Source organism: Lactuca sativa, chromosome 6 (genome assembly GCF_002870075.4).
Source record: "Lactuca sativa cultivar Salinas chromosome 6, Lsat_Salinas_v11, whole genome shotgun sequence".
Classification (NCBI taxonomy): Eukaryota; Viridiplantae; Streptophyta; class Magnoliopsida; order Asterales; family Asteraceae; genus Lactuca; species Lactuca sativa.
In genome coordinates this window covers 118,995,828-119,021,804 of record NC_056628.2, presented here as the reverse complement: position 1 = coordinate 119,021,804, position 25,977 = coordinate 118,995,828, and the positions used below count along the sequence as shown (strand labels likewise).

Genomic DNA, 25,977 nt, shown 5'->3' with positions numbered 1-25,977 from the left:
TAGTAGTATGATCCTGTGTTACCCCGATGGTAACTTACTAGTAATGTGTATAGTACGCATGAATATGGAAGTACTTTTATGTCTATATATGTATAATTTATATATAACTAATATTGAAACGACCTTCGGATGGTCACCCGAAATCCCACCAGACCACATCCAAATCGAGAAAAAGGAAATAGGGCGGATGGTCTTCCTAATCCCTTTAAACATTGCTTATATATCTATACATATATGGGCATGCAATTTATAAGAAGTATAACAAAGTTTAAATAAAAGTGTTTGATAAGTAAAAGAGTTTGTAAAACATTTCGATAAAGCAGTTTGATAAATAGTTTGAACAGTGATAAAATCATTGGTTTTCTAGTTATTAATCACATGTGATTAATGCAATCACATGTGATTGATTTCAATAACTATAAGCATTGAACTTGTATCCCCCCATAAAGTATTTAAAACATTTAAAATATTTCAAAGGTTAATTTAAAGGGGTATGAACTCACTTGTGGTGAGTGGTTTGGATTGTAGTGTCGGATATCGTGCTAGGTGGCAAACGGAGACTTGTTCACACGCACGAGCCTAGTTATCATATAATAAGCATATATATAACTAATTAGCCAAATAATAACTTAATGAAATAAGTTGGGACACTTAGGAACATGTAAGCACTTTGTATAAGTGTTATAGGTCCTAATGGTTGCATCTAAGTTGCTACGGGACAAGGCTAAAGGGGTTTAATGTACCAAATGACCTTGTATATGAGCTTACCACCCAACAAACCCCACCTTTGGAGTTTACGGTCGTAAACCCTTGAGTTTACGGCCGTGAACTCTTGACTTGGTGGTTTTGGGTGTTTTAAAGTGTTAAATGAATTCTAGAATAAGCCTAGCATTGGTGGTTTAATCCTTTAGGTAGTTTAGGGCCTTAGAATGCTCCTTTGAGGAGTTTACGGCCTAAAGACCATATCCCCTAGAGTTTACGGTCGTAAACTCCTATGGCGTGGGTGTTTTAATTCTTTTAAACCTCTTGCACACAAAGGATATATTCTAGACTTTTGTTTAAGGCTAAAGGGGACTTTAGGCACACTTTGGTGCCTTCACTTGGAGTTTACAGACCAAGAGTATTTCTTGGCCGTAAACTCCCCTTTAGGGATGATTTTGATGTGATTTACTCCCCATTCAAGCTACAAGTAATAGAGGGTTATTGTCTAAAGCCTTAAGGGGTGTTTAGGGCACTTTAAGCCCTTGAAAAATGGTGTTTACAGTCCAAGGAACTCTTGGGCCGTAAACTCCAAAAGCTAAGTGTTCTTGATTGTGTTCTAGCCTTAAAAGATCATACATAATGTCCTTAACTAGCTACCTAACAAGGAAATGGGACTAGATAGCTCTTAGGCTTCGTTTTGGAGTTTACTCCCCAAGAACGTTCTTGGGCAGTAAACTCCCGGATCTTACAAATTTGACATGTAAACTATGTTATTAAGCATATAACATGTAGTAAAACACAACTAGGAAAGCAGACTCACGATTTGGGATGAAAACCCAAAGATCCGTGAGAGAGAAATTGGCTTTTCTCTAGTTGGAAATGTGAATAATGAATAATTTAGTTCAGAAATCTATTTATAGTCCTGAAATTTTTTGGCAGAAAATATTTTATTCTGGAATTGGACTCTAACATGATGAAGTGTTGAAATGGTCAAGTTTCACAAACCCATGAGCATCCACTCTCCTGATATCTCCTTAAATGTAAGCCCTAATGTACACAAACTTATTCGGAAAAGTCTGAAGTTCATTGAAACTGGACTAGCTTCTATTGAATAGTTAGTGTTCGTACAAAATGGAAATTTCGGGTTGTCACAGCTTCAATGCAATCCGTCACATAATCTTCAATTTCTGCTTAACCTTGCTTCTGGGGTTGAAGGATTGAATGTTGAAAGAATAATCTTCATTTCTTGCTCCTTCGAATGAGAATTCTTCGATGCTCACAGACGAATCCTTGGCTCAAAAATCATCGACACAAACTCCATGAGTTTCATCTTCACCTGAATTCACTTTTCAAGACAAAACAAAACTAAAAGAAAACTTAGCACACAAATTAAAATAGAAACAAAAATATTTTTGGATTTTCATATTTTCTGAAAAAGAAATAAAACAGAAATAACACTATATTTTTTTAATTTTTTGATTTTTCTTTGATTTTTTTATTTTTTTAAAATTTAATTCTCCCCTAATATTTAAATTAGAAGAACACTATGAACAAACAAAAAAATAAAATGATATCTAACTTTAAGAGTGATTTGGGATCAAAGTTTTTAGACAGCCTTTATCCGTTTATCAGTACCTCTCCCTTGATGAATAGATCTAGTCAATCGCCGATATTGTGGTCCACTTAAACACGAGAGATTGTGACAAAATTAGGACATACTATAAGTGACAAGACAATGTGATCCTAAGTTCCTAGATAATATTCCTTAAGGACCATTCAGCTGATGACGACCAAAGATATTGTTGTCCACCTAAATTGAGCAGCGAGATCTACAGACAATCTGTATGTGTTCAATTTTAGTTGTACTAAAACGTGTTTCCCGCTTCCTGATATGCCCCAGCCATCAAGGACTTCCAGAGTACTCCTTACATCGGGTGAGCAGACAATCATTAGGAGAGAGGATAGATTCAGATTGTTATTACTTATAGTTTTAGAGGGATTGAGAAGTACAAGGGTGCATATACTGTGTACCAGGTCGGATTTTGAGTCACGCAGAGGAGACAGTATACGGCTAACAGATAGAAAGAATTACATAGAGAGAAGATGTAGAGAAATAGAATTGCATATGTTACATTCCAGGTCGGATCTCCCGATCACACAGAGGAGGCAACATATGACTAACAGACAGAGAGAAAGAAAACATTTTCTACAGACCTAATTTATCGGAATTTACCAGTCGCCCCATCCAACCGGAATTAAGGACAGAATCCGCACATCGAGGAAAAGTGAATCCACAGTTCTAGATATGGGTTATTTAATGTGACGAGTAGATTCCCATATATATATATATATATATATATATATATATATATATATATATATATATATATATCCCTGCTCAATCTATTCAAGCGTCGTATTGTCAGGCTAAACGGATCTAACCAGGTCAAGATTTGTCAAGTCTATAAATTTCCTAAGTTCAACTCTGCCTAGTCATGTCCATTTTAATCTCTCGTGCCTACCAGCACATCAAATCAGAGCATAGACCCTTCAACTTTGGGTACGTTACGCAGACTTAGATTGCCTGTTATCACTTGATAATATCACTTCCCAAAACATCTTCTACAAACACATTCCATAACCAACATTTTTTTTATTTTTTGATTTTCTAATGTTTTTAGATTTTTGAAACTTTTCTAATTTTTGTTTTGTTTTTACTTCTCCCCCTAAATTTGTGCATAGGAGAGAAACGAAAGTAAATGCGCAAATTTAAACTATCCTAAAACAAAAATTTGTCTTTAAAGCGAATCAGCTTAAGAAAAACTCAGGAGTATAGAGAAGAAAACTCAAACCGTAAGTCACCGATTGAATTTGCATCCAGAAGGTCTGAGAATAGCATGCGTAATCTCAGAACAGATCCAAAAATTCTTCACATCGTTAAGTACTAACCCCATGAGTGATCCCTTCCTTTCTTCCCTTCCCGCAAAGGACACATACTCTCAAACAAAAGTGTGAATGTTGTACAGTTGAGAGATGTCCCCTATCATGTGCCCGGAATAGCCACTACCAACAAACCGAAGTCTGATGATATGCCTCCATAGCTGCTCCGACACAGAGCGAGATTAGTTGGTCTTTGGAACCCAATCCATTTTGAAACTGGGTCGACCTTTTTCATCCTTGCAGGGTACTCTCTCCCATGACATATCCTATTTATCCCAAACAAAAGACGTAGAAATATTAGAGTCATTAGGTGATTTGGGAGATTGAGCCTTCGGAACCCATCTATATTCGAGTTTAACCCATTTCTTGTTCGATCCGATGGGTGCCTCGACACTTGGTTTGGAACTTGAAGCTGGCTGCCGAGATGACTTTGACCTAACTGGTCTTGGCTTCACATGAGCATCTCTTGGATTGGGCTTCTTGGCCGGCATTCCCTTCTTGCCCTTGGGATTTTGATTCTTGGCCTTGGAAGGTTTTCTTTTGAAGTATCTCTCACTTGGCACGTTTTGCCATCCTTGTGCGTAGTAGGGAACATACGTGCGATTAGGACAGTTTCGGGCAATATGTCCAGGTGTTCCACAGTGAAAACATGTCTTTTTCTTCACTGTGAAGTTGTTTCTTACTGCCCCTGGTGGCATACCCTTGCCTTGTCTCTTATTGATCCCAGATGCACACTTGCAATAGGCACTTTGTTGCGCTGGAATTGGAGACCTGTATTTCTCAACGACAGGTTGATCAAAAGCAGCTGAGTTCGAAGCAACAAACTCAGAGTTCAAAGAGATGTTGGTTTGTTCAATGGTTTTCTCCTTGTTCTCATCTTCTGCTACTTTACCTGCATATGAAGTACACACATTAGTATTTTCAACCTGAATACCTCCTGACACAAATCCAGATGGTTTGCCATAATGAAGATGTGCCTCCTTGGCAATTTCTTCTTTGTCATAGGGATGGATGTGTAGTTATGATTGAAAGGTGGAGGAACACTATCATACCCTAGACCCTTGTTTTGATTATCTTTTAATTTTAATTGGGTTTCAAATAAGGACTCGACTGTCTAACTTGACGCAATATAATTTTTGAAACTAACGTCTTTTTTTCCACACTTAATTTTCAAAGTGTCAAGTTCTTCAGTTAAAGCAGCAAGTTGTCTCTTAATATAGTCATAATTTTCACACTTGTTGTTATACTCTTCCTGAAGTTTCCTAAAGTCCTTGGCTTTTGCTTCTAATTCAGCCTTCAAGGGTTTTTGTCCCTTCCTGAGTTGATATCCTTCATATCACAGGTCCTCAACTTCTCTTTAATAAATCAATTTGTTCCCGAAGATATTTAATCGTAGTTTCACAAGCTGGAGTACATGTAACTTCAGTGACCGGAATGTTTTCAGAACCTATTGTTTTTCTACACTTCAAAGCATCAAGTTCTTCAATTACATCAGCAAGACTAAGATGATTGAGATCTTTTGTCTTCTTGATGATAGCCACATTCATATCCCACGATTTCGGAAGTGAATTCAGTAGCTTTTTGTTTATCTCAAACTTAGACAAGAAGATCTCAACTATATTCATCTCAGGAGTAAGTGTAGTAAATCGCTGCAACTGAGTTTCGATGGTTTCTCCAGGGATATAATCGAAAATGTTGAAATTTTGTCTTAACCTATCCTGACGACTCTCTTTCATGTTTTCAACTCCCTCGTAGACCTTAAAATCAATTAAAAAGCACAACTAAAAACCAAAATCAAACTTAAAAGTCAAACCCTTTGATTATAAACCTCAAAAGTCAACCTTAAAAGTCAAAGTTTAAAATCAAAGGTCAAACCTGAAAGTCAAAATCAAAATTTTAAATAAAAAATAAAAAATAAAAGTTAAAAATGATTTTTTTAATTATTTTATTATTTATTTATTTATTATTTTATTTTAATTTTTTATTTTGGATGAAAAGGGAATTTAAAATTAAAAGGAATTGAATTTTGGGGTTAAAAGTGTAAAAATAGTGAAACTTGCTGCGAAAAATATGCGTTATGAATTAAATGGGGAAGGAAAGTATCAACTCGTGGCCTAGAGGAGTTGGAAAAAGCTCCACTTGGTGAACCAGAGGTCGTGAGTTTGAACCCCGACACCTCTGCTTCTGCTTCTTATTTTTTATATGCGAGGCTGCTGTTGCAAGGACTCCTTTTGGTCGCGAACTTCGGACACGCTGCTGACCGCAACCTCGGACCGGCCATAAACTCCGAGGCCGCTGGATTTTAAAAAAGAGGTATATATACAAAAACTGCTAGTAATAAAAAATACGGTAAAATTTTGATAAAAAATGGACGTACCTCGTTGTTTTTTGGGTGCTCTATTGAGAGAAAAAAGTAGATAAAACCAAGAAAATAATAGTCAAAATAACATAATCTAAAAAATTATACATTATATACTACGGGTCAATAGGCCGCGAAAGAGTAAACGGGCCGGGAAACAGTAGCTCATTGCCACAAAAGAGTAGTTTTCTACTGTTGACCGTAGTCAACTTGCATTGACCGTAGTCAACCCTGACCAATCTACTATTTCGTGGGCTATTTTTGTCTAATGTATTGGTTATTTTTAGATAGGTAATTAGTGTTTTAATGTAGATTAGTAATTTCCTATTATATATTTGAAGAATGAAAACATAAATAAAAACCATAAATTTATAAGTCAAAGCTATAAGCTCAGGTGTGTATTTTATAAATATTTTTTGAGAAATTAAATGACTTCCTATTTTTTATGCCTATAATTATTCCTACTTATTAAAATTATGACATATCACAATTCAATTTAATTTTATTTGATATATTTCTAATGTAACCTTAATGAGTTAGTTAAAAAAATATGAAATGATGATACTTGTCGTAATTGGATAGAAACATTTGTAGGCATAAAAAGTAAAACACAATTTAATTTCTTATTTTTAATGTGATTACAGATTTGTACTAAAGTAATATATACTAATGGATACGTCTCGTGTTTGTTTTATAAACATATTCATGCAACTTGGACGGAAGATTTATATGAAGTCTGTTCCACAACAAAATAGGCGTTGCAGTCAAAGTAAACGATCACAAAGTTCTTCAACACGGCCAACTCCAAAAAATCAATCAAGCAAAGTCGTCGTAAACAATTTCGCTGCAAGTTAAGCCTTGACGGGAATGGGTGCCGCTCGTTTGACGTAAAATTTGCATGGTTGAATTTTACATTTCCTTTTTCAGACATCAAATTATAAATTTTTTACATGAATTTAACCATTATACTTATCGTTTGATTAAATATTTATGTTGGATCCTGTTATCAATTTCATATGATCCAAAACCTTTAGTGAATATAGCCTATGTAATAAACATGGCATCATTCAAACTGATAGCATTCTAATCATATAACCATTTGTTATTTATTCAAAGTTGTATCATAACAAAGTGATACACTTGATATGAACAACCAACCATGTTACGTATGCTACGAATGAAAACATGAAACCATGCAAATAACATATTAAGGGGTGTTTGTTTGGATGGATCGGTTCGATCCGATCCAATTAAATAAATTTAAATTGATTTTGGTTTTCAAAATATGGATATGAATTGTCCAAAATAAATTCAAATCCGATCCGATCCGATCCATTTCAATTCCAATTCGGTTGGATCAGTTTTTATAATTCGGTTTTCAAAATGCATAACATTTTAAAACAATATATAATTATAATATTATTCAATTTTTATAGAAGAAGCAAAAACAAATTATTTAGTTGTAATTTATAATTTATAAACAACTACTAAGAAAATATATTATAATTTAATATTCTATAGATAAAACACTTTTGAGAGAAAATACATATTAACTTTTTTATTAGGTGAAATTTTTTCAATTGCTAAGAGCCACATCTTGGTCTTTCATAAAATAGCCAGGAGCCACATCATGATCTTTTAACAATTTCCAGGAGCCAAACCCTGGTCTTTCATACATATGCCAAGGGCCACACCCTGGTCTTCCATGCAAGTATCACAAAGGCAACTAACATCCTACATAGTATAATGAGAAGACTCGAATTGCCGATGTAATCAACAATTAGCAGCTCTCACAGCCAACAAGCGGGTGCAAAACACCTCCTAATAAAGTACACAAGGTAAACCCTTAGTCTACCTTCTAAAACTAGAGACATGACCAAAAGTCAAGGGTCAAGGTTAAAGTCAACAATCAACATCACCATCAACTGATACTCATGTAATGACTAGCCCATGGTCGCGTCGTGGCTAACAAACTCAGCCACGATCCAAAACTCATGATATGAATAACTCAGTTGCGATCAAAACCACTATCACGTCGTGATGACTATGCAACCACGTCGTGACAAAATTCTATTGGATTAAGATGTCTAATCCAATAACTAAATTGGTATATTCTTGAATTATAAGCAAAATCCTTTTTGGATTGCCCTAAAAACTAGTAACTAATTAGAATGACATTTGGAGATAGACGATAATTTGTTAGTTTATTATACGAATAATAAACTAATTGGAAATCGCAATATATGAGTTATTAATATATTATATGGAAATAGTAATGATTAATTGGTTAATTAGAATTAATTTCGATTTAATTCTAGGATTAATTAGAATTAATCATACAAGGACTTTTTGGTTTCCATGGGAGTTTCCTTAAGCAAGTATAAATAGGACACCATGGGTGCCTATTTTCACAAACCTTGGCTTTCCTTCATAGAGCCGAAATTTTGCTCAAGCCTTCTCTCCCCTAAAGTCTTCTTGTTACTAGAATTTCGGGTACAAGCTATTAGAGACATCGATTCCTTTGGTGCTAGCTTTCCAAGATCTAGAAGAAGGATTCAATTTTGATTATTTAATGTAGCACCCTATTTCTTATTCGTAATTTCAAAAATGATTTTGTTAATTTATAAGAATAATTATATGATAAAGGATTTATACTATGAAGAATCATATCAGTGAATACTCAACCAGAAGGCTTTTGATAAACTGGAGGTGGTTAAATAATAAATAAAGAAAATAAAATAACAAGATAAAATAAAATAAAATAAAATGATCGTAATAATAATAATGTAAACTTATTAATTAAAGAAAAGGATAATTCAAGAAAAATATAAAACCATTGTGAGTAATAGCATTTAATAAACAAAAATGAAAATATTAAGGGATTAGGGGTTAAAAGTGTCAAAAACCGAAACTGTTGTTGTCAAAGATTTTGTTTGAGGGTAGGAATTTACATTATGGGAATGCGCGAGGGCTGAAATGAAAAATCGTATAATTCCTTAGCATTTGACGAGGTTCTTTTTGGGCTCGTTTCTGGAGACCGATACCTTTTATCTCGATCGATATTTAGCCCCACATCAGCCCTAATCGACCCAAGCTTTGGCTCATCCATTGGTAGCCTCCTCCTTGTTCGTTGTGCTCGACAACCAAGAGAAAAGAGCGAGATGTAGGAATCGACAAGAAGAAATGGACAAGAGGGAGGCTAAGATCGAGATGAAGGGCTATTTCCGTGCTTGTTGGTGTAGGAGAAGGTATGTGAGTTTAAATCCTTTTCTTCCTCTTTATTTTCTTCGATATCACTCTAGAACCACCATCACCACCACAACCGCGGAGGTGGTGGTTGTTGTTTTCGGCTGTCACTGCCATCATGGCAGTGGTTATGGATGATTTCCAACATCTATTTTGAGTCCTTGATATTGTTCAGGTGTTGTGTTAATGTAAGCTAAAAACCTTAAGTCCATAAATTATCTTCATAACAATATACTATGGATTTGCATTTTTGACAACATACTTTCGGTGTCGTTTGAAGTTTAAATTGCCATTCTTGATCCAATACCTTGTAGCTAATGTTATGAAGTTACTTTTGTTAGTAACTTAACCCTAACAAAAGTAAAGTTTTATATTTATGTGAAGCTCATATCTTTGAATTCTCATTAAGCCATGTACCATGACCTTTGAGTTGAAATGAACTATACATTTTAAATAGTCCAATAAGTAACTAAAAAAACATGTTAAAAGTGTAAAGTGAAAGCTTAATCGGATGAGTCCTTAATGAAACATCAAAAGTGATTGAAAAGCTAAAATGACAATTTTTTCCATTTCGTGATTGAAAAACATGTTAAAAGTGTCAAGTGAAAGCTTAATCGGATGAGTCCTTAATGAAACATCAAAAGTGATTGAAAAGCTAAAATGACATGTTTTTCCAATTCGACACTTCAACTTCTAAAATCCGTTCAAAGCAATCCGAACACAAATAAATCATGAGACTTACTTTTCTAGAAATACTAGTGTGTCTAGTTTGTTCAAGATTTGAATCACTTTTTCCAAGTTCCAAACCCTTGAGGGGTAAAATGACCAATTTTCTCAGAAGGGTCTATGTTGTCACATATTTCATGTGCAGTCTTCTAAAATTCATAATAGATTCCTCATAACTCTAAATGCTAAAATTCCAAAGCCTTTAGTTAGATATGGATGTCTAGTTTCCTCCATATCAAATCTTGAATTAATTCCAAGTAAAATTGTATAGTTTATTAAAAGAATATTGAGTGGTTAGAAAAGCTCCTGAAATTATACATCAACTTGTGATGTGCATAATTAATTCTTCAAAACTCCGATTCATGAAATGTCAGAGGTTATTGTTAGAGAATAATGTCTTGTGAACCATGAATTTTTCCTATGATTTAAATCTCAACCCTCATAGATTCAAAGTTACCGAGTTTGCATGTGTCACACCCCAAAACCAAGAACGGCGGAAACATTCTGGGGCGGAGGACGTCATGTACAGTATCACAACAATGTAAAGTAGTAAATAAGCAACAACATCATCCATTGCATTAATAAAATAATTATTACACAAGTGTGTTCTGTCAAATTATAATAAACACTAAAGCATAAATCAAAATGAAAGAGGAGTCTTGAACAAGCTCCATCTTCTCTAAACCTTGCATCGATACCTGTCTATAGATGACCTGAGGATACAAGTAATTTTGAAAGCGAGTATCAGCTTTAAAGCTGGTGAGAGTATTTTAGTGTCTTAATTTGTAAGTAAGTATTTGTATGTATGAATTTGTATGTATGAATTTGTATGTAAGAATTTGTAAGTAAGTATTTGTATGTAGGAATTTGTAAGTATATGAATTGTAAGTATTGAAAGTGTATATGAACTGTAAGTATGAAAATGTTTGTAAAACAACTGTAAATGTTTGAAAAACCCTAGAAATCCCTATGATTCCTACTATCATATAAAGGTGTCTTCTACCAAGACCTAACTGCTCTGAATGTAATCTTCTACCAAGACCTAACTGCTCTGAATGTACGTTTCTTGTAAAAGTGTGTAATTTTCCAAGGTAACTATCATTAACAAAATATAGTTTTTACATTTAATGCTTAAGTGAAAAGATCACTAAATATATGTAAAGGGAAAATTTATGTAGTACTTTGTGTAGTGCTGTAAGAACTACTGCTATACTAACTACCTTAAACCGGATTTATATTAAGGCATCATGTGATTAATTGCACCATGCTATTGACTGGTAACAACGACATAAGTATGGTCATAAAAAGGAATGATGTTTGGCACCCGCAGACCTACAGGTCCGGCTGTAGCTAGTAGCAAGGTGTAGGATAGTCAATCCAGTATAGATCTATACGCAAACTCACGCTCTCCCTCCAAGAGAATTCTGGCTACAAATCGGGCCATGACATTTAAGGCATGTTCCGATACAGTGGATCACGATTATGTCAACGTAGTAATGTATATGTAATGTACGGAGAAGTTCTACGTGTGCTAGCTATAATGTGTGTTCTCCCTCTATCTAGCAAGTATAGTAATGTACTGTAATGTTCTAGCTGTAGTGTACGTGCTCTCTATCTAGCAAGTATAGTAATGTACTGTAATGTTCTAGCTGTAGTGTACGTGCTCTCTATCTAGCAAGTATAGTAATATACTGTAATGTTCTAGCTGTAGTGTACGTGCTCTCTATCTAGCAAGTATAGTAATGTACTGTAATGTTCTAGCTATAGTGTATGTGCTCTCTATCTAGCAAGTATAATAATGTATTGTAATGTTCTAACAAGTATTGACTCATGAATGAACTGACTCATTGTATGGTATCGCGTTCTAGTATTGTTCTAGTATCTTCCTAAACTACCCGTATGGTAGTTTACTAGTAATCTAACCGGTACGTATGGACATGGATGTGCATGGGATGAACTGGAAGGGCCTTTATGACTATATATGTACATATGATATATAACTAATATTTAAACGACCTTCGGACGAGTACCCGATATCCCACCAGACCACATCTCAAGTGCGAAAAGGAAATAGGGTGGTTAGCCTTCCTAAGTCTTTTAAACATTTCTTATATAACTATACATATAGAGGCATGCAATTTATAATATAAAAGCATAATTAAGTTTTGTAAAACCTTTGAACATAATTATTATCTTAAGAAAAGATCGACTTGATGTCAATCTATAAAACGGTTTTGAAGGCATGGGTTTGATAAAACGGTTTAGTATAAAGAAACATTTGTTTGAAACATAATTGTAAATAAGTTTGAAAAGTAATATACATAGTAAAATGTACAGAGAAATAAGGAGTTTTAAACACATAAAGTGTTTATGAAAGACATTTGAAGGAAACTGTTTAGTAAAACGGCTAATGAGTAGCCAATCATTTGAATGCTGCTTATTAATCACATGTGATTGATATAATAATTAGCATAATTCTACTTTTACCCCCCCCCCATAAAACATTTAAAAACAGTTTAAAACATTGATTAAGGGGTATGAACTCACCTGTGGTAAGTGGATCGGAAGGAAGTGTCGGATAAGTGCTTGGTGTCAAGTGAAGACTTAGACACGCACAAAGATCCTAATAACATATAAGGATATATGTATATACATAATTAGTATTTAAACAACTAATAAACAAAGTTAAGACACTCTAGGACATGCTAAACACTTTATACAAGTGTTATACGTCTCAAGGGTTGCATCTAAGTGTTGTAGGGAAAAGCTAGTGTGTTTGGGGTCCAAGGGTAAACTCCCTTGGAGTTTACGATTTTGATGGTCATGACACCAAGAGTTTACAGCAGTAAACTCTAGAGTTTACGATCGTAAACTCTAGTCCTAATGACTAGGTGTTGTTTGGTGGTTTAACAAGCCTCTTGGAGCAATTCTACTAAGTGGTTTGGCCTTTGGAATGGACTAGGGAATCAAAACACCTCTTTTGAGGAGTTTACGGCCTCATGGCGTTTTCCCTTGGGTTCATATACCGTAAACCCATATGGAAGAGTGTAAAGCCATTTTTACAAGTCCCTAACACAATTAGGGAAGTGTATGAGCTAGTTTCTAAGCCTAAGGAAGGAAAATGACCAACTTAAACTCACTATAGGGTGTTTATGGTTTTGGGAGATTCCCAAACCATAAACCCCTATATTTGATGGTCTTTGATGTTTTTCTAGGTTTAAACTCAATGAGGAAGGGTTTAAACATGTCAAGGAAGGTTTAAACATCAACTAGGGCTTAGATTCGAGGCTTAGACACACTTTGGTGTCATTTATGGTGTTTACGGCCCAAGAACATTCTTGGACCGTGAACACCTTCAATTTTGTGTTCTTCACATATTTTCTTGATGTTTAAATGTAGTACTAGCTTAAAATCACTCAAGGATAGAAGCACTTACTATTGGAAGGCTTGGTTTGTGCTAAAAGGCCAAGAACACTTAGTGTGTGTTCTTGGTGTTCTTGGTGTTTTGGAAAATCTAAACAAAACACATAAATGAATGGATGAATAGATGCACAAACACTAGATTAAGTGTTTTACTAACTTGAAAGGGTTAAAACACTTTCAAGATTGAAGATTTGGAATTAAATCTTGGATGATACTTGAGAGACAACTTGGAGTTTACTCTTTTGAATTTTTAGGGAGTAAACACAAATGACTAGTTACTTGGGGAGTAAACTCATACATAGGTATGAGTTTACGGTTTTGGTGATTTCTAAATCCAAAACATAAAAGTTTGGTCGGGTGTTTCTAATACGCGAAGTGTTTGCGGTTTTCAAAAATCAAAACCCGAGACGACACTTTCTTTCACCCGTTCGTTTAAAAACAATATTAAAATAATCAAACGAACTTTATATTTCTTAAAAATAAGAAATAATGACATTGACTTATGATACGAAGGGGTTGACTTTTAGGGTTTGACTCAATGAAAATATCGGGTTGTCACAGCATGTGAGTCCAGAAAGGAACAACTCAAGATGGTTAACTTGTAAAATTTGTATAAAATCAACCGTAAATCATTAGGACGAGATCCTTATATTCCTAAAAATCTAAAAGAGGGAACTATATGAATACAATTTTATCAGAACCAAACTATGGATTTATAGTTAATAAACCGGGCATAGAATAGAACACTAAAACCAAAGAAAAGTTAAACACTAAAACCAAAGAAAAGTTAAAGTAATGCAAAGGAATGTATTTTAAAGTATAGTTATGAAGCAAAAGTTAAATAAGTGTTATAATTGTTGTGTAGGTGCTCAAAAATAATAAAGTTCACTTGGCTATTGCAACTAGTATTTCAAGTTACCAAGAGAGGTGAGTTACACTAACTCTCCTATTATGTAGGCATTACTTGTTTCATATTTTGTTCACGGATACCCTAATCTGGTAGAGTGAACAAGGTAAGGTGGAATGTGGTTTGACCTCTTGTGAGGCAAACTGCACTCTTATCTCGAATTCCTTATTTAGGGGGTAAGGGGGTAGTTCCCGGAAGGGGGAACAATGTTATGGTTGGTACCAACAATATGCGCTAGGAATGTTTATGTTATGTTATGTTTTATGTGATATGTGTTATGTGTAACTAAGTGATCTAGATAATGGAAGAGTAATGTGTATGCTCACTAAGCATTATGCTTACCCGTTGTTATTTAACTTTTTTCAAGATCATCAAGTTTTAATAAAGAAAGGAGACCGGTGTGACTTCAGGTGACATTCTCTCGAAGACTTATATAAAAAAAATGTTACGTATTTAAATTTGGGATGTTTTTGCTTTTGCTAATGTTTTCTTTCAAATAATATTTTATAAGCATGGTTAGAAGTTTTTGATAACATTAATTGTAGTTTTCAAAAGGGCGACGACTGGTTTTATTTTATGAGGATTTAATATTATATTTTAAATATAAAACGAAATTGGGTCGTTACATTTACAATAATAATGAAAAGGTATGTAACCCTAATTTTATATGAATTTCGATTTTATAGCCTCACTCCTAGGGTTTCTTGATATTCGTAGTTAGTTGCTATCAATTGAAAAAAAAAATATAGATCATTTCTAAGTTGCATGTGAACTTAAGGGTTTAAGTGTTTTTCTGCCACATGTATTTTTTGTTTATAACCTAGAAATCCGATCAGTGGTATCAGAGCCATATGTTTTTTATTTGATTGTGCACTAAAATGAATTGATCAAAAAAAGGATAAGGGATTAGAATTAACTTTGAATTATTTAAATTAATTATTTAATTGGTAAATAATTATTTAATCCATGAAATTAAATTATTTAATTAATTGTTTAGTTGGTAAATAATATGATATAAATTTATTTGATTAATTGTTTAATTAAGATAAAAGATTAAATCATTATTTAGTTTAAAAGTAATTATTATTAATTGTTAATTTCGAAAGATTAATTTTAAACCCCAATATTTTGAAAAGTTTAAAACACACACACACACACACACACACACACACATATATATATATATATATATATATATATATATATATATATATATATATATATATATATATATATATATATATATATGTATGGCAAAATTTTGTATACGCCCATCCTAAACAGCTAAATATCGTATTTGCCCAGCCTAAACTCTAAATATCGTATTTGCCCTTCCTAATTTAAGATCATATATACCAAAATCTAGTTTTTTGGTATTTTTTTATTGATTTATAATTTTTTTAATGATATTAAATCATTATAATTAAAATACATTATGAATGGACAATAGTACCCTTCCTTATAATTTCCAATACACGATTCACAGGCAATATCGATCAATTCATTGAGATAGCGTTTTCCCCACAAATCACGATCAAGCCTCCTGTCCGTACCTCCAACATCACGATCGAGACTTCCAATCGAGCCTTCCCAGCGCTTCTGATCGTTGCGTCCGCATCCAATCAATAGTGCCTCTAGTCGGACCCAACCCTATTATCACATACACACGCATCAGGTAATTAAAAAAATGATTCCATTCCTTTTCCTCAATTTTGATTATGTTGTTGTTGTTTGATTTGTTCAGCAATTCCTAGAATTATTGAACCTGCATATAATTTGTCTAATTTGTCCTTTGATTCCATTATATCATGAAGAAAACTAATTTATGTCAAAACAGAAGAGACTAACCAGAAAACTAATTGATGTCAAAGCATCGACTTCATGGGAAGAGACTAACCAGAAAACTAATTTTGATTATGTTGTTGTTGTTTGATTTGTTCAGCAATTCCTAGGCTTATTGCAGTTGCATATAATTTGTCTAATTTGCCTGATGATTCCATTATATCATGAAGAAAACTAATTGATGTCAAAACATTGACTTCATGGGAAGAGACTAACCATGACCTATGTTTGATCTATTTATAAGTGAATACAACTATAAACTCTTGAGTATCTATTTATAACATTTTCGAAAGTTGATAAATTATAAAAGGTGTACAACCCATGAATCTCAATCAACTACTCTTAGCTAGTGTGTCAATGTTATGCAATGTTGATGTTTGTAGTCGTGTTGTTATACCTTTATATCTTTTTTTTTACTTATCGCCGCCTTAAAATTATATTTTAGAGGCGATATAAACCAATGTCGGAAGATCATTCTCAAACAGAAGATATTACTCTTCATGACACATCAAAACCAATATGGTAGAGCAGGGCTACTGCAACTTCCCGAAATTCAGGTGTGTTTCTTAAACCCTTCTTCTTTTCCAAGCTGTCAAGTTTAACCTTAAAACAAATATTGTGGCAAATGAGTACACTGAGCGTACTGAAGAGTACGTTGCACGTACTCATGCGCTTAAGTTGGACACAGACTCACCTAGGTACGCTGGGCATACCCAGGATTACGCTGGGCGTAGCGGGCCCATATGCAAACCCTAATTGTGGCTTGTACACTATAAAAGGAATGTTAAGGCCTTATCTTCAGCCACCATTTCAGAGAGTGAAACCCTAATAGAAAGCTACCCTTCGTTCTTAGCTTGTGTGTGTGTGTTCTAAGCTTGAAAGTGCCATTTCAAGGTGGTGAAGGAGAAGAGGAGGCCATTATAGGAGCTAGAAGTTGGTGGACAAGAGTAGATCCGAGTTCTACAGAGGTTGGAGCTTCCTTCTTAGGTAAAAAGCTCAAAGCTTTCCTTGTCATTTTTGATTTGTGCTTCTTGGACCAATTTTTAGGGTTTTTGGTCCCAAGGTGGAGACTTTATGAGCAAATGGTCTCCATAAGCTTAGATCTGCCATATTTCAGGGTTAGGGACCTTTACATCCATGCAATGGCTTAAAGGTCTCGACTTTATAGATGAAGTGGCCTTGGGGAAGTCAGATCTAGAGTTGAGTTTAAGTCTTAACCGTTTAAGACCAAAATCTAAGAAAGGCTGAACCCGAGACTTATGCTAGGCGTAACTCTCAGAACGCACAGCGAGAGGGGTTGAGTCCCCGATTATGGATCGCCAGTGTACGCCCTGCGTACAGAGATGGCACGCGCCGTGTACTACCCCCTGTTGACTTTCGTTGACTTTTAGGGTTTTGGTCAACATTAGGACTTTTTGGTCAAGGAGGGGTAAAATGGTCTTTTACCCTTCTGTGGGATTGTAGGAAGGGATTTAATCTAGCCTTTGAGAGCCATTATTTATTTGAGGATATTGTTTATGTGATTAGGCGGGGGCTAGATCAGTATATTCATGTGCGAGATTATCCGAGATACCCGAGGTGAGTCTTCTCACTATACATTACCTAGAGTGGTATTTATGTTTAGACCGGAGGGTCTTGTATGCTATGTGTATGTATGAGATTATGTGCATTTTGTTATATGTATGCCATGTGTTGTATAGACCGGACCAGAGGGTCCAACAATATAGACCGAACCGAAGGGTCCAACGATACAGACTGGACCGAAGGGTCCGACGAGCTATGACCGGACCAGAGGGTCCAACGAGCTACGAGACTGGAGGGTCCCGCTGAGACACATCGACCAGAGGGTCGTATTGTAGCCTCGAGTGGCGTATGTGTTGTATGTGGTATTTTGGGGAACTCACTAAGCATTTTTGCTTACAGTTGTTGTGTTATGTGTTTCAGGTACTAGCGAGGATCGCGGGAAGGCGCCGACATGATCCGTACACACTCATAGAGTTTGCGTTTTGAGATTCTGGGATGTGATTTTGTTATGATAACAGTGGATACATTATGTTTTGATATTATCTTGTGAATAAAAGGGTGTTTTAAAAATGAAAAATTGTTTTAGAAATTTACGTTGTTACAGCTACATCTCCAATAATCGAGTATTTTTATGCGAATATCTTAGTGTTAATTTAATTAGACATTTACAAAATTGTATGATTGTTTCTCTAATTAATTTTCAAATTCAGGCTTATACCAATATCCAAGTTCAAGTTAAAATTGAAATATGGAGGTTACTTTCGACTAACGAAGAATAGTTGTAGGCAAATATATTGTTTTGGCTCTCAAAAATGTATCCACATAGACATATTTTTATACAAGTTTAATCAACTACATGAAGAAGTGGTAAAACGTTATTCATCAAAGAACAACCCAAAATTTTCTATTTTTGTTGTTGACAGGTATGCACAAAAAAAAATCCCTTATTATGCTTGATTCTGATGAAAAGTTCATGGATATGCTTGGCATGTATGGAAGCGAGAAACAAGTAACCATTTATGTGACAAAAAGAATAACCTTGGCTCGAATAATCATACTAACCATTTGTGTGCCATCAGAGATGAACCACACGATGAGTATGATGCAGAGCTTTGTCCTAGTGAAGAAAGTTATCTTGGTCATCTCAGTTCTGATAATGAAGATGATATAATGAATGATGACGATGTATTTTACTCATCTAGTAAGAATAGTATAAGCATGGAAGTCGTCTCAAAATTTGGAAACGTGGTTGAGTTTAGGAGAGCTTTGAACCACTTTGCAATCATAAATGAATTTAAATACTACATTCAGAAAAGCGACCCGACACGATTCACAGCAAGGTGTGAAAACCTAGAGTGCGAGTGGAGAGTTCATGCTTCTATTACACAAGATGATGTTACCTTTGAAGTACATGTATATGATATGAGCATAATTAGTCATATATTTTGTGTTAAATCTTAATACTTTTTGGCTATTTTATTGCAAATTATGAACGAAAGGTACTAAAATTTGTTTAATACGTATTTGTAGCCTAAAAGATTAGCTCGAAAGCAAAAGGAAGCAGAAAAAGCGATAGGAAGCTCGGGAAGTGAAGAAAGAAAGAAAAGAAAGAAAAACCCTGAAGTACTCGGCGAGTTGGATGCCTACTCGTCGAGTAGGCTCGAAGATTCGCGGACAAATAAGATTCCATATCGTATACGGATTTTAAGTGGTGGACTCGTCGAGTCGGTGTATGGACTCGACGATTAGCCCTTGTTTTCAGAAACTATATAAAGGGCTTTAATTCACAAATTTAAAAGCTCTCTCTGGAACCTTAGAAGGATAATTTATGATTCAAGTTGTTTTTGGAGCTCTGGAACTCGAAGATCATGTCTAAGCATTCGATTTTGTATAGATCAAGGCAATTCAAGTGTACTCTTTACTTAATCTTTTGTTTAAACTATGTTTGCATCAATTGATTTCGTTTTTGAGTTGTTTTCTGCTTTAATTATGACCTAAAAACTCATAACTTCTGTTTAGGATAGATGACTTTATGAATATGGTTTGATTTTATGATTAGATTAATTTAATTTGGTGATTGAATTTTGTTAAGCTTGTTAAAGAACCTTATGTGTTAATTACAACTATTTTCTGTTAATTAACCAACATATTAAGTTGCATGGACACCTCTTAATTGCTAATCTCATATGATTTGTGTGAAAACATTGTTATATGCCTAGGAATAGCGAACGTGAAACCATGGTTAACTAGAAAATAAGTAAATTAATGTGTGAGCTTGTGTGACGAACCATCAACAAGAGGTGAATTGAATTAGCAATTTGATTAGCTACTACAAGTCTTACTTAACCTGAATCAATATACTAGGAAATTAATTAGTTTAATCACTTGATCACTGCTTAAATTGATTTGTTTTCAAAGGATTAGTAATAGCGAACATGAACCTAATCACACTAATCAGTAGCCATTGCTAATTAATCCATTGCACTTGTCATAAAATCAACTATAGGAATAAACGATTCAAAACCTAAATAGAAGTCTTTCCCATTATTGAATTTAGTTGATTTTCATTTGCTTAGTTGTTAGTTGCTTAGTTGAGTATTAGTTAAGTACTTAAGTTGCTAGTCTTGTAAAACTAGAGAAAACCCTTTTCTTTTGTTGCTTGCTTTTAAATAATATTAGTAATTAGCTTAATTGTTGTTCCCTGTGTTCGATGCCCTGCTTGCTAAACTATACCACCAATCGACAGGTTCAATGCCTTTTGTGTGTCTAATTTATATTAAAAAGTAGGATTAAAACTAGTTCATTCCACACACATCATGTTTTTGGCGCCGTTGCCGGGGAACGATTCTAAAATTATTAATTTTAATTGCTAGTGTTATTGATCCTTTGTGTAAGATTTTCTTGCACAAAGTTACTGCTTTAGGAAACGTTTTAATTAGATTTAAGTTTTTTTTTTCTTTTAGAAATTTCGTTTTAAAATTTTTCTGTTTTAACCTTGAACTTGTCGAGTCCTTTCGCACAGACTCGACGAGTCCAATGCAATTTTCCAGTTTGTTTTGTTATTTTTATGCATTTTTCTGTTTCTTGCAGATTGTTTATGACCCGTGGATCAAAGTCATCCTTGATTCCACCACTTGAAAACCTGGAACCATCGTTTCGCAAGAACAAGGACAAGACCGAAGAAGTCACCTTTTAAGAGTTTTAGATCGGTTTTTGGCAAGAAGAAGGGAAAGAAAGTAGGGGAATCCAACAATACGAAAGAAGACACCGAGTACAAGACCAAGAAGGAGGAAAGTGTTACCGATTTTGAAGAGAGTGATCATGAAGAAGAACATGACAACACCATGGCCGACATTGCCAACATTTCGATGGAGGCATACAAAAAGAGGATTCGAGACGACACCGGTTCGGGGCTTGTGCAACCCACCATACCCACCACCGCCACGTTTGAACTTAAGGGGCACATCCTTACTGCATTGAAAGAGATTCCTTTCAACGGAAAGGATTACAAAGATGCATACAAGCATCTTGATGAAGTTAATGACATTGCCGACTACTTTAACATTCCAAATGTACCTAGAGAGACGGTGTTATTGAGGATGCTCCATGTTACTTTTAAAGGGGCTGCAAAGGATTGGTTAAAAGCACTACCACTAGGAGAGATTACTACATGGGTTAAGATGCATGAGGAGTTCCTGGAAAATTTTTTCCCACCATCTAAAATTGCTACACTCAAGAAGGCCATTGCCAATTTTTAGCAACAAGTAGGAGAATTTTTATTCGAAGCATGGGAGCGCTACAAAGGTCTGCTAAGGAATTTCCCACAAAATGACCTTAATGTGCAACAGGAAGTGTCAACCTTCTATGATGGAGTAAATGTCATTACTAGACAACTACTTGACTCTCAAGGCCCATTAACAATGAAAATCCGGCTAAAGTTAAAAGACTCATTGAAGAATTCTCTAAGCACTCTAGAGAATATCATAATCCAAGACATGGATCGACTTGAGGGGTGGTGAACTCTGTGAATGATAGCATAGCAGCTGTGATGGCCAAATTGGAGAATATGGAGCGAAGGATGACTAAGATGGACCAATCCATCCATGCCATTATAGTGTGGTGTGAAAATTATAGCGAGCCTCACCTTACAAAGGAATGCGATCTTGATGAAAATGGGAACCGGAAAGCGCAAGTATGTTACTCAAGTGGCGATAAATACGATGAAGATTGGCAAAAACCAAGGAAAGAATGGCTACCTTATGATGAGTACAAAAAGGCTAAGGAGGAGAAATATAAAATGAAGACAAGATGTTTCTTCCAAAAAGAGGAACCGGTGCAAGAGAAGAAGCTAGACTTTGAAGATATGCTCACAAGATTTGCAGCTGCGTTCGAGAAACGACACAACGCAACCGATGCTGCAATAAGAGAACAACAACTCATGATGAAAGAGCAAAAAATGTTAATGAGAAACCAGCAAGCCTCCATTCTTAATATTAAGAAATAACTAGGCCAACATGCACAACAAGTCAACCAAAGAGCAACGGGTGAAATTCCAAGTAATCCTGAAAAGAACCCGAGAATAGCACATGTGAATGTGATAACAACAAGTTTGAAATTAATTTTTCTCCTTTGAAGCCATTCCAGGAAGTGGAAGCAAAAGTGAATCTTGAAGATGAAGAAACAAGTCCATAATCGCAAACTATGAGATCGACTCGACGAGCACATTGATGGGTTTTATGCATAAGAAATAATCCTATGTGCTCATACAAACCCTAATGCTTGGATCTAGGTTTCTCTATTGTACATGATTTGAATCCAAGACTAATAAACTTAGATCTAACATATTATGAACTGAATTAGGGTTTAGAGAATTACCTTTGATTGTTATATAGCAATAACAATCAATTCCTTGCTTGGATTGGCTTCAAAAGCTTAGTGCCTCAAGTGCTGCACCTCTAATGGAGTCACAAACACCTTATGTAACTTGGATGAAGAGGAGAAGAAGAGAGGCTGCCAAAAACGACTAGAAACCCTAATGGAAGTGTTCTCCACGTTTTTGGAGCCTAAGGGGTCCTTTATATAATTGTGTAGGCTGCTAGGGTTTCAGTAAAAACCCTAACGGACAGCTTAAACTCTACGCAGCCCATGGAACCTTCTGGATAAGGCCATGGACGAAAATATGATGGGCTTCCATCATAATTTTGTTCACCCCTTGATCCTTTAGCATTCCTTAGCCCAATAACTCAATTATCCAATAATTGCAGTCCAGTCCCCTAAATTTAATTAATCTCTTTTAGCCACAAAATTAATTATCAATTAATTCTTGACTAATATTAATTAAACAATATGATTTCTCCTTTAATATATTATTCTCATAATATTATATTAATAAATCATATTTAAACCTTTCTCTCCTTAAATCATCCTACATATTGCTATGTTGAAGGCAACCCAAAAGGACCATGCTCATAATCGGGTCAAGTACATACCAAAATAGTTATGGACTTAGACACTAATCCAACAGTCTCCCACTTGGATAAGTCTAATAACTATTTTCTATATGACTTCAGAACCTGATCAGCAATCGTAGCTTTCAAAAGCCGCTGTCAACTCTGATCTTATCAGATAGCGTGTCCTCTAGATAAGGGATTATATATTCCTCCATTCTCAAGATATCGTATAGACAAAAGACATGAATTTCAATCATTCTCTCTATACTGTTTCCCGACTTCCGATTTATGACGACTGATAACAGACTACAATTTGCACACATCAACTTAGTCCCGGCTTGGCCAAGCGCTTAGGTGTCATCACTAAATCATCGAGAGGCCCACAGATATCGCTTTTATCCTACTTTGGGTAAAAGGAATGGATAAACTTCGACTCATATGCTTGCTTGCCTTTACTGATCGAATCACACACAACAATAAGTTTTATAACACCAAGTTACTGGTGCGTTTACTTATTATCAATGTGTAACCGACCAACAAATAACAACTCACACGTCTCGGTTTCAAGAATATACAATATTATCGTCTCACTAATCACCCGTGATAAATCCATGAAGTGATCCAAGTGAGCGTGGGTTTAATCCAATACTCTAATCTTATCAAAGCACTCACGAACTCTGCAGCAAACTTGTGCCATGTCTAAACACTTCAGACAATCTACAGACAGATTCATGACAGTCTTTATTCATACCTACTCCCAACGTATGACCGACTGTGGATGTTTGAATAACCTAGTTATTCTGGAAGTCAAAACATGAAAATTGAAACATAACAATAATACTTAATCCTATATGGCCCCAAACTTGTGAGAGTAAATAAAACACTTCTATTTAACCACCATATTGATTACTCATTATTATCGTTTACTGTTTCAGAAAATCAACTTATTACTTAAATTACAACAATAGTTGTCCCATGCATAAAGCATGCACACTATGTTTCCTATGGTCCTTACTTTGTGAAATAGATCAATTGAAAAACCTTTTCAATGATGCTCATTTCACAATTCCCAATCCTTATCATTAGTGTAAGAACACAAGGTTCTTTGCTACTATTAGAATATGCTAGATTCTAACATCTTATGCAACGATTCTTTCATAAAGTCATAGCACAAAAGTCACCAAGACTTGGCTAATGAAATTTTGAAGTACTCTATCGGACATTGTTACAAGACAATTCGTGAAGTCTCACATTCAAAGTACATTCATTTGAACATCCTTCCTGCATAAAAGTTTCTAATCTAGGCATAGAATCTCAATATCCAACTCCCAATATGGAAACATTTCCACATTTGCCATATGACAACTCATTCTTAATAGAATCTTATCTATTCATAATAATGTCGATATGGTCCATCCAATACCATACTTCCAACTACTCACAAGCGACCAATCCTCAACGAACTTTGCATCATCCTTTGATAGTTTTTTTAATTATTTTAGTCAAAACCAATTCTAGTCCTTTTTCCCTCTTAATGCACTAGACATATGGAAAATTTTTAGAATGGTAAAATATTATAGCATTTGCAGTCGATCCTATACCCGAAGCGTATGGGACACGATGCATAATGTCTTACATAAAGATATTATACTTTATCAATCTTCTGCCATAATATTTTATGTGTCACATTCTCACAATTCGAACTATGAAGAGGGATGCCGTAATCATAATCGAAATTTGAGAACACACAATGTATCCTTTGACTGAAAATATTAAAATTTTTCAATCTAAGCTTTAGATATCGAAATGAAGTATAATATTCTCTCCCTTAATTATAGCAAAACAACTTTTCAACCCATGCAACTTTGCAAATTGAATCTTTGTTTTTCTATAATTAATATTGCTAACTTACAATACTTGCCATAATAATCATACAAGCATAACGCTTATGCTCCCACTATCATGATGATTATTATTATATAAACATAACACTTATGCTCCCACTAGCTTTGACATGTATTCAGAAAACAAATGAACTTCCAGAAAACAATGCCTATTGAATTTCTAAAATTCATATTTCTAATACCAGATGCTTCGATAAGCCTTTATCTAAGCTTCTTAAACTTATACACCTTTGCCTTAGATAGCTCATATGTGTGCTTAAACAATTCAGAACTTATGTTACTAAGTTCCAAATGTTCAAACTAACTGCCAAATCTCACAATTCGAACTATGGAAAGGGATGTCGTAACCATAATCGAATTTGAGAATACAATTTTCACAATTGCTATCCTCTTAAGATCTCTCTTAGTGAAAGCATTTCCTCACAGTCATTTTCATGAAGGAGGGAATCTTATGACACTTAGATCTTACGGTGTATGAATTCCTATCCATGTGAATTAGCCAAAACCAAGGTTTGCGACAAATCCAAACTTATATGAACTGAACTTTCTTAATCTTGATTTCTTGCCTTGTGGTAATACGAGTGCCCACCATGTCTTCCAAGCAGTTTAGTAATTTGTCCTTACATATCAATGTACTTTCCATCGACTAAGGCTCTAGTATGCATTCAAATGAGATCTCATAGAACTCACATACACAATTAACTTAATTGGAATGGCATAGAAACAAAATAATGTCAGCACGATAGGTTGTAAACCTCAAGTCGTGTGCTAGTGATGATCTATAAGGTTTATTCTTGATTTGTTCTTGAAACCTTTCAAGACCATTAAGAATCCCACTGACTCCTTGATATATAAGATTCTCTTGTCAAGAAACATTTCTTGACAAAGCAAATATTCAAGAGTTAGTGTAGTTCTTATCAAGACAAAACACTTCACATAATTGGTCCTAGTTGT

At 34.8% G+C, this 25,977-nt stretch overlaps 1 non-coding gene across 1 annotated transcript; it reads right to left on the bottom strand.

Annotated features, from left to right (window-relative positions):
• Positions 1–21,397: 21,397 nt before the first annotated feature.
• Positions 21,398–21,504, bottom strand: LOC111897450 (small nucleolar RNA R71). The gene has a single exon (XR_002852258.1). It is a non-coding gene; the product is annotated as a small nucleolar RNA R71 (small nucleolar RNA).
• Positions 21,505–25,977: the final 4,473 nt, after the last annotated feature.